General features: G+C 39.3%; 1 pseudogene; it reads right to left on the bottom strand.

The window, feature by feature from the left end:
* Nucleotides 1-305: 305 nt before the first annotated feature.
* LOC130680192 (PRKC apoptosis WT1 regulator protein-like) overlaps nt 306-9,975 on the bottom strand; it is a 28,850-nt pseudogene continuing 19,180 nt past the window's right edge.

Here is a 9,975-nt window from a genome sequence, read left to right as displayed (position 1 = left end):
GACAGAAAACAGAGACCTTTATGATTAAATCATCAACACATAAAAGGTTGCTCACAGCAGCAATAAGGCATTTGCAGATAACTCCCCACAAGTATTTGAATTTATGTAAACAAAGTCTATGTATATTCCTTATGGGAGAAAATACATTACCTTAGATAAAATATATTCATACGGTTTTGAAAACCATATATTATCTGAATACCACACAAAAACCAAAAGACGGATAATCTATTATTTTAATAACTGAAAGATGTTATTTATTTGTGAAATAGGGTGATGAGTTTTCTAAAGTAATAATGAAACAGAAATATTTTGAAAATAAACACCCACTATTTTCTAGAAATAAATATACTTACTTAATGTAAGGCAGCATAGGAATTTTGTCCTACCACTAACCATAACATTTAATCAGTAGTTAAAAAATTTTTTTTTCCACATTGAGCCTTGAATCTTCTACCTTCTTAGCTGCCCAACAAGTTTCACAAGAATTTTATTCTCCTGCTTCAGTTGTTCATTTTCATCTTCGATGTCATCTAGGTCTCTATTTAACAAATCAATTTCTTCTTTGAGTTTTCCGATCATTTCCTCTTCATCTTGTATTAGTCCCACAAGTCTTCAATTTTCTTGCCTTTCTCTTACAAATTCCTTTTCAAGATCTTCAATGTTCTTGCCCAATGTGCTACTTGAGACCAAACCACCTGAGGCGCTGGCACCCCGGCTGTATCTGCTGCACCCACTTCTCTCCGTTCGGGGAGACCTACGTGAGTGTCTTCCTCAGAGGCCGTGGCTGCGCTTTTGCACCTGCCTGAAGCCGCTGCAGACGCTCCTGTAACGGACCGGAGCTGCCCGGGTCTGACACGCTCCCGGCTTCCTTCCGCAGCGCGACCTGCTGTGGAATCGCCGCCCCCGCCTCCGTTCTCTCCGCCCTGCTCCGGCCCCGTCATGTTCACCCCGGCATCAGCCGTGGGGCCGCCGACCGCGCCGGGGGGGCACCGCCTCTCCCGCAGCTACGGCGCCCCGCTCCTCCCTCGCCCCGTGCCCCGCCCCGCTCTTCCTGGGGCCCCTGCCGCCGCGCCGGGGGCTCGTCCGCGCGCCCGCGGCGGCCGGGGGCGCGAAGTTCAGCGCCGCGGGGCCGGCAGCGCGGTTCTCGCCCCCCGAACCGGGGCGGCAGGCGCGGCGGCGCCGCCCGGGACGTCGTCGTGGAGCCCGCTCTCCGCGGCGGCGGCGGTGCGCACGGCCACGCGGGGGCTTCCCGGCCCGTCGCTCTCCGTCCGTCCCTTTTTTGCTCTATGCCCTTTGCAGTGCGGTCCTCCCTCCTCACGGGAGATAGACGACGGCTTCTGCGGTCTTCAGGTCATTTCTCAGTTTAGTTGTATTTTCTGCAGTTGCCTCCTTGGAGTGTGCATGCAGGGGTGTTTCTGCCTTACTTTTCAACTCCACCATCTTTCCTCACACCCTCTACAGTCATAAGCTTTAGCCCCGTAAGTCCCCGGATGCCAACAAGATTTATAAATAAATCCCCATGGGAGAATCTCAGATGAATTTAATGTTACCAAGATAATTCATGTTGGAAAGTAACAGACATCTATCATATGTGGTTTTATAGGAAAATTGGTAAAACTACCAACAGATTCATTGGTTTGTTGTTAAAAATTCATTTTAGACCCTGTTCCTAAATTTCCAGTTTTTTAACTCTAGTTACATATTTCCCCTCCACCTTTCTTTTCTTTGATTTTTTTTTTTTTTACAACAGCCAGTGTCCATCAGTAGATGAATGGACAAAGAAGCTTTTCTTTGATTTTGTTTCTTATTCTCCTTTCTTAATCTCCATTTCTCCATCATCTTTCCTTCTTTCTATTCCTTACTACATCACCTCATCTGTTATTATTTTCATAAAGAGTAAACTTTAAAAGATAAAATACTTTCAACAGAAGAAGTCTATAGATGGCTTTGGGTAGTCTGGGCATTCTAACAATACGAATTCTTCCAGTCTATGAACATTGGATATTTTTACATTTATTGGTGTCTTTTTGCATGTCCTTCATTGCAATCTTATAATTTTCAGTGTACTGGTCTTACACCTCCTTGGTTAAATGTATTCTAAATATGTTTTTGAGGCTACTATAAATGGAACCATTTCTCTTATACATAGTTCATTATCAGTGTATAAAGATGCAATTAATTTTTGTATGAAGGCTTATTTCATGTTAGTTTACTTATTTCATTTACTGATAAAAATTTTGTCAAAAAGATTTTCTGGTTCTTATTTATGTCATTTTTGTTTCTGTGGTAAATACAAAAAGATGCATGAATCTCAGTGCATTGCTCAGTGAACATTTCTATGCGAGGACATTCATGTGACCATCACCAAGATCAAGGTATGAAATAATCTCACTGAATTGTTTCCTCCTTCACCTTTAACACCCATTCCCTCACTCAGCTACCCAATGGCGAACACCTATGTGTTCTCTATGTCTCTGAGCCTCTTTCTGTTGTGTTTGTTCATTTCTTTCTTCTTGAGATTCCACATGTAGGTGAAATCTTGTGGTGTTTGTCTTTCTTTGTGTGACTTACTTCACTTAGCATAATATAATCTGGGTCCGTCCATGTGGTCACAAAAGGCCAACTGCACAGTGAGATCAGACCACACCAGTCAGAGCGGCTAACACCACCAACACACAACATAACGTGCTGGAGAGGATGTTGAGGAAATGTAATCCTTTTACCCTGCAGGTGAGAATGCACATGGCTGAAAACAGTGGAAAGTTTCTCAAAAAATTCAAACTATGTATATGAGATGATCCAGCAATTCCACTTCTGAGAATAGACCTGAGGAGGTAATCACTAATTTCAAAAGTGATATGCACTCCTATGTTCATTGCAGTGTTACTTACAATAGCAAAAATACAAAGCAACCTAAACCTACATGCCCATCAATAGATGAATGGAGAAAGATGTGGAACATATATATAATAGAAAATTACTCAGCCATAAAAAAGAATGAAACCTTGCCATTTGCAACAACATGGAGTGACCTAGAAGGTATTAATCTAACTTAAAAAAGACAGAAACAAATTACTACTTGATTTTACTTATATGTGGACTGTTAAAACCAATCAATAAATAGACAGGAACAGTCTCACATAAAGGACAGAATGTGGTTGCCATGAGGGGGGGATGGATTAAATCTTGAAAGGGGGAAAATGAATGAGAATGGTAGAAATCTTGATTTGGGTGAAGGTTACATGAGTGTATACACGGGTCAAAACATGAGTCAATATAAAAATAATTATAAACAAAAATTTTTACTTTTATAGTATAATGGAAATAATATAATTCAGAAAGTTAAAAAATAAAAATAAAACTGCCAATTGAAACAAAACAATATTTTAATCACATCTTTCTAGGATATAAATATATCTGTTCTGCATTCTGTCTCATTCATTAGCCTGCATATCACACAGACAGCGCAGCCTAGGATGTCCTCAGCCACCTCACTCAAGGATGACCCTACAGAAAAGCACAATAAAATTAAGTGGTTGTAATACCTGCAAGATGGTAGAATAGGGGCCACCTGCCTCCTTCCTCCTGTATATTTAGAGATGCACTAAATATACTGTGACACAAAGATCTGTTATTTCTGAGATAAACCCAGACTCTAGTTGAGGGACCCTCACACTTTCAGCAAATGAGAAAATACCAGTATAAAAATGGGTGGGGAAATCTGAGGCATAATCATGTCAAACAGCGAGCACATTATAGTCAGAGGGAACTGTCATCTTCCGACTCTCCCTGAGGACAGCACAGTCAGTGTCCCTACTTATGTAGTTAGTTACACGTGAAAGGAATGGCTTCCAAATCCCATAGCATTAAGAGCCGAGTATTTTTGCACTCATGAGCCCCAAAGACCACACTAAAAAGGGATGTCTTTAAATACGCATGGAAACACATTCTGCGGCTACCGTCCTGGCCTCAGTGCAGAGGGAGCAGGCAAAAATGCTCAGCTCCCAGTTTCTCTCTAGGACAAGTTAGATGACTTATTATCCCAGTTACTTCCTGAGGGTCGGTTTCTAATTATCTTGCATTCTGAAGCTGACTGCAATCCTCCTTGGAGCCATAAAGGGTTGTGATATCTTCTCAGGCCTCCTGTCCCAGGACTATTACAACAGCAAAACCAAGTCCAAGCTTCTTCCTTAAAGGAGCGTATCCGAATATCAAGAAGCCCAAACTTTATAGCTGCCACCTTACCATCCAGCTCCAAGAGCCAATGGGCTTGGCATTCTTGAGTGTCCCAGGACTACCTTCTACAAAGAGGCCCTTGTTAGCAGAAGTGCAGGCACTTCCCTTAGATGTCCTCACAGGCACTGTTCAGAAGGATAGGAGGTAAAAAGCCCAGCCCGCAGTTTCTCCCTCAAAGGGTTTTGACTGCCTGCTTTCCCAGGTGTCCCTGAGGGATACAGTTCTACAGCCCATATGGAAGAGGTTACTGGGCTCCTCTAGGAACCTGGGAGGCTTGTGGAAATTTCTCCAGACTTCCTCCTGCTGGCATGCTCTCTGGATAAAAACAAAAGTTTCCAAGGAAAGGAGCTTGTCCACACAGCTAGTGCTCCAATTTTATGGCTGTCACCTGAGGAAATAGGTTCCAAATCACCAATTCCTGAGGCTGAATGTGGGTCCTGAAATTGCAAGTGCCCTGGGACCACATCAAAATAAGAGGCAGTTTAAAAGAGAAGTGTGATGTATGATGTAGGTGGAGGGACACGGGGAAGGAAGTATAACACAAAAAAGACAAGTACTGATTCTATAGCATCTTACTAAACTGATGGTGAGTGACTGTAATGGGGAATGGGGTGGGGACTTGATGGTAGGGGGAGTCTGGTAACCATAATGTTCTTCATGTAATTGTACATTAACGATAGCAATAAAAGAGAAGTACGAGCAACTTGTACAGTTATTCTCCATCTCAGGAGAGAAATAGCTGCAAAAACATAAGGCCAACAATTTCTCCCTTGATGAGGATTAGCTGCACACTTTCCAAGCTGATGCATGATTATAAGTTTCCAACTAAACTGCACCTGGGAGTGATGGGGAAGATAATTATTTCTCCAGGAACTTGGTCCAATGTGTGGGAGCTTCCTTCCAGCTCACCCAGCAATTAAGTCTCCATATTCTCCTTGAAATGAACTTGTCCAACACCTACCAACCAGCATTAATGGCCACAAGCCAAAGACTGGATCCTGTATCCTGTATCCCCTATCTTATCCAGCTGATGGTGCTCAGCATTCATGAGACTCCATGACCACAGAGAACAAGGAGGTGGTTTTATACTGATGCACAAGTGCTCCTAGGGGCTATTCCCATGGATCGTTACAGAATGAGTAGCAAAAATCACCTAGCTCATAGTATCTCACATTGGGAGCAAGAGTGGTCCCCTAACATCTTGAATATCCCAGTGGCTGTCCACCATCAGGCTTCTAATTAACCTGCATCAGGGAGCCCATGGAGCAGGCCACTATCACAACTTCTGGAACCTGAATGGATGTATAGGTATTTATGCTGCTTCTGAGCACTGACAGACTTTGGCACACCCTAATCTCCTGGGAACTGCTTAAAAAAAGAGACAATGGTTTGGACATATGCAAAATTTCATAGGTACCTATAATCTTGGGCCAGGCTGAATGGTGAAGTTTATCCTAAACAATGCTAGCATTCAAGGCAGGGAGAGTTGGCTCTTTTTAATGCACAAAAAGCAAAACAATGAGGAAGGGAAAATGAACACATTAGGGAATATATGTCAAAACAAAAGCAAGGTAATTTACCATAAACCAAACCTACTGAAATAAGTATAAGTGATTGACATAACAGATAACAAGGTAGTATGTATGACCTCAACATCACAGCAACCAAACATATAAAGAAAACATTAACAGATTAGAAGGGGAAAGGCAATCAATAATAATAGTAGGATACTTCAATACTTCCACTTTCAACATTTTTCTGTTGACATATAGTAACTGCATGAGTTGGGGTGAGTATAACAATGTGGTAACTGGGGAACCACTGTGCTGTATGTCTGAAACTAATACAAGATTGTACATCAATTGTACTTCAGGACAAAAAGGACAGAACCACTGAATAGACATGTTTTTCCACAGTTATAGTGGCCCACAGATACATGAACAGGCGCTCCACATCATTAGCCATGACGGACGTGCAAACAGGACCACCTGCTGCCGTCACCTCACTCTTGTCAGAAGGGCCATCTCACAGCCATGAGAGGTGACCAGTGTCGGCCCAGGTGTGGGGAAGAGGGGCCGTTGTGTGCTGCTGGTGGGAATTCAAATTAGTAGACACTACAGATAACAGTGTGGAATTTCCACAAAAATTAAAATAGATCTAAATGATCATGCAGTCCCACTCTTGAGGAACCCAAAGAATATCCACACCCCCATATTCAGTGCAGTATATTCACAATAGAAACTACATGGAAACACTCTAAATGTCCATCAGCAGATGAATAGATAAACAATACATGTATAATGGATTATTACTCAGTTATGAGATGAAGGAAATTCTGACATTTGCAATAACTTTGATGTACATGAGGGCACTATGCTGTCAGAGAAAGACAAACATTTTCTATATCACCTATATGTGGAAATGAAAAATGCTGAACTGATAGAAAGAGAGTGGTAGTTACCAGAGCTCAGGGGAAGGGAAATGGGCAGATATTGTTTAAAGGGTACACACTTTCCATCTATAACAAGTTCTGCACATGTAATGTACATCATGGTGATTGCACCTAATAATAATGGTATCATCAAAGAAATAAGGATAATTATGAAATGGATTGGAGGTGTTTGTGAATGTTATGGTGGCAATGATTTAAAAATATATAAATGCATCAATCAACATATTGTGAACCTTAAACAATATCCTATGAATTGTATCCCTAGAAAACTGAAAAAAATTATGTGAACAATGTAAGTTAATGGTGCTGATTGAAAAATCAATGCATAACTTTTGACTCCCTGAAAACTTAACTATTATCTTACTCTTGACCCAAGACTTACCAATTTAGACAGTAACAGTGAAGTCAGCACAGATTTTGTATTATATGTGTTATATATGTATTCTTACAGAAAAGTATGCTAAAGAAGAAAGTCCAATTGATATGAATGTCAAAAGTATTTTCCATTTTAATTACTGAAAGAAATCTTCACATAAGTTGTGGGTAAAACTGCAATATTTCCAGAATATCTCGCCTGGTCATAGTAGTGCATCTCCATACCAAAAGGTGTTTCCAAGGGGTGGAAAGAAGTAGTCCATCTCCATATCAGTAGGTAATTACAAGGTGAAGTGAGGAATATCTGGATCGGAGAAGTTGGGTGGGACACCCTTCCTCAGCAGCCAGACCACAAGAGACACTGGCAAGCAGAGTGGATGACTGCTTATTGGTAATAAATGGGTTTCTCCCACTTTACTTCTCCCTTTGACTGATTTCAGTTTCAAAGATATTTTGCCTCGAGACTTTCCCCTCATAGTAACACAATTGGAGTTTAAACCCATGTTCATTAAGGATCAACTGTAACTCTCATGATTTGAGGCACCACATAGGCAAAACACACAAGAAATTCCCGTTCCAATACAATAATTACATTTATTCATATTGAATGTGGCTGTTTGTATGTGTTTTTGTCTTCTGTTAATTTTAATAAATGTTACTATAAAACAAATTTGATTATTTCTTTGTTTAATTCAGATAAATTGGTGATAGTTTATGAAAATATAACTGTGGGAAATTTTGTGGGATGCTGCCACAATGGTTCTAAAAGGAAAGTACCTAGTAGTAGAGGCCTGCCTCAAAAACAAGAACAATCTCAAATAAACAGTCTAAACTCACAACATAAACTAAAAAAAAAAAACAAACAGGAAAAATGAAGCCCAAAGTTAGAAGGAGGGGCACATCAGAGAAGAAACAAATTGAGTAGGGAATAATAAAACAACAGAAAAAACCAGTGAAACAAAGAACTGATTCTTTGAAAACATAAATAAAATATAGAAACCCCTAGCCAGACACATCAAAAAAAAGAGAAAACACAAATAAACAAAATCAGAAACAAAAAAAAGCCAAACTGAATGCAGAAATACAAAGAACTACAGAATTCTATGAAAAAATATATGCCAATAAAATGGAGAACTCAGAAGAAATGAACAAATTCCTATAAAACAATAACCTTCTGAAGACTGTAGCAGGAAGAAAGAGAAACTATGAGCAAAAAAATACAAATAAACAAAATTGAATTAATAATCAAACAAATCCCAACAAACAAAATTCTGGGAACTTATGGCTACCAAGCTGAATTCCATCAAACACTTAAAGAGAAAAATGCCCACTATTCTTAAAGTATTCCAAAAAGTAGAAGAGGAGAGAATACTCCCAAACTCATTCTGTGAGGCCAGCATCAGTCTATTACCAAAACCAGACAAATACACTAAAAAAAGGAAAATTATAGATCAATATCCCAAATGAACATTGGATAAAAAAATAATCAACAAAATATGAGCAAAGCAAATTCAAAAACACATCTAAAGGATCATCCACCATGACCAAATGGAATTCATTCCAGGGATGCAAGGATTGTATGATATTTGTAAATCAACTACTATGATACAGAACATTAACAAAAAAGAAGGATAAAGGCATATGATCACTCAAATGATGCTGAAAAATATTCAACATCCACTCATGAAAAAAACTCAACAAAATGGGTATTGAGGGAATGTACCTTAAAATAATAAAGATTGCCTTTTATACAAACCCACAGATAGCATTATACTCAAAGTTAAAATGCTGAAGGCTTTTCCTCTAAGATCAGGAGCAAGACCGGGATCCCATTCTCACCACTTTTACCCAACATAGTACTGGAGGTCCTAGCCATGGCAATCAGACAACACAAAGAACTAAAAGGCATCCAGATTGCTAAGGAAGAAGTAAAACTGTCACTATTTGCAGAAGACATGATACTACATATAGAAAACTATAAAGACTCCTCCAAAATACTATTAGAACTAATAACTGCATTCATCAAAGTTACAGGATACAAAATTAATATGCAGAAATCTGTTCTAGTCCTATATACTAAGAATGAAGTAGCAGAAAAAGAAACCAAGAAAGCAATTCCATTTACAATTACATAAAAAAGAATAAAATACTTTGGAATAAACCTAACCAAGGAGATAAAAGACCTATAATATGGAAAATATAAAACACTCATGAGATAAATTAAAGAAGACACAAGCTAGTGGAAATCTACTGAATGCTGATGCATAGAAAGAAGTAAATGTTGCCAGAATGGCCATTCTATCCAATGCATTTACAGATTCAATGCAATCCCTATCAAAATACCAATGGAATTTTTCAATGAACTAGAGCAAATAAACATAATTTGATATGAAATCAGAAAAGATTCCAAGAGCCAAAGCAATCCTGAGAAAGAAGAACAAAGCTCCCGAATTTCAAGCTCTACTACAAAGTCACAGTAATCAAAACAATTTTGTACCAGTGCAGACCCATAGATGAAAGAAACAGAATACAGAGCCCAGATATAAACCCATGAATATGTGTTCAATCAGTATATGATAAACCACCCATGAATGTATGAGAAAAGACAGTCTCTTAAATAACTTGGCTTCAGAAAATTGGAGGGCTAAACTTAAATTTTATTAAAAACCTAAATGTGAGAGATGAAACAAACAAACTCTTAAAAGACAACATAAGCATGCACATTCTCTTTCTGGCCATATCCGCCTGGGCAAGGGAAGTAAAATCAGAAAGGAACAAGTGGACTGCAGCACACTGAAAATCTTCTGTACAGCAAAGGACACCATCAACAGAACAATAAAATAACCTGCATTATGGCAGAATATATTCATAAATGATTTATCCAATAAGGGGTTATCTTCCAAATATAT

The sequence above is a fragment of the Manis pentadactyla genome, chromosome 13 (assembly GCF_030020395.1).
Source record: "Manis pentadactyla isolate mManPen7 chromosome 13, mManPen7.hap1, whole genome shotgun sequence".
Taxonomy (NCBI): domain Eukaryota; kingdom Metazoa; phylum Chordata; class Mammalia; order Pholidota; family Manidae; genus Manis; species Manis pentadactyla.
This window is presented reverse-complemented; position numbering and strand designations above follow the sequence as displayed.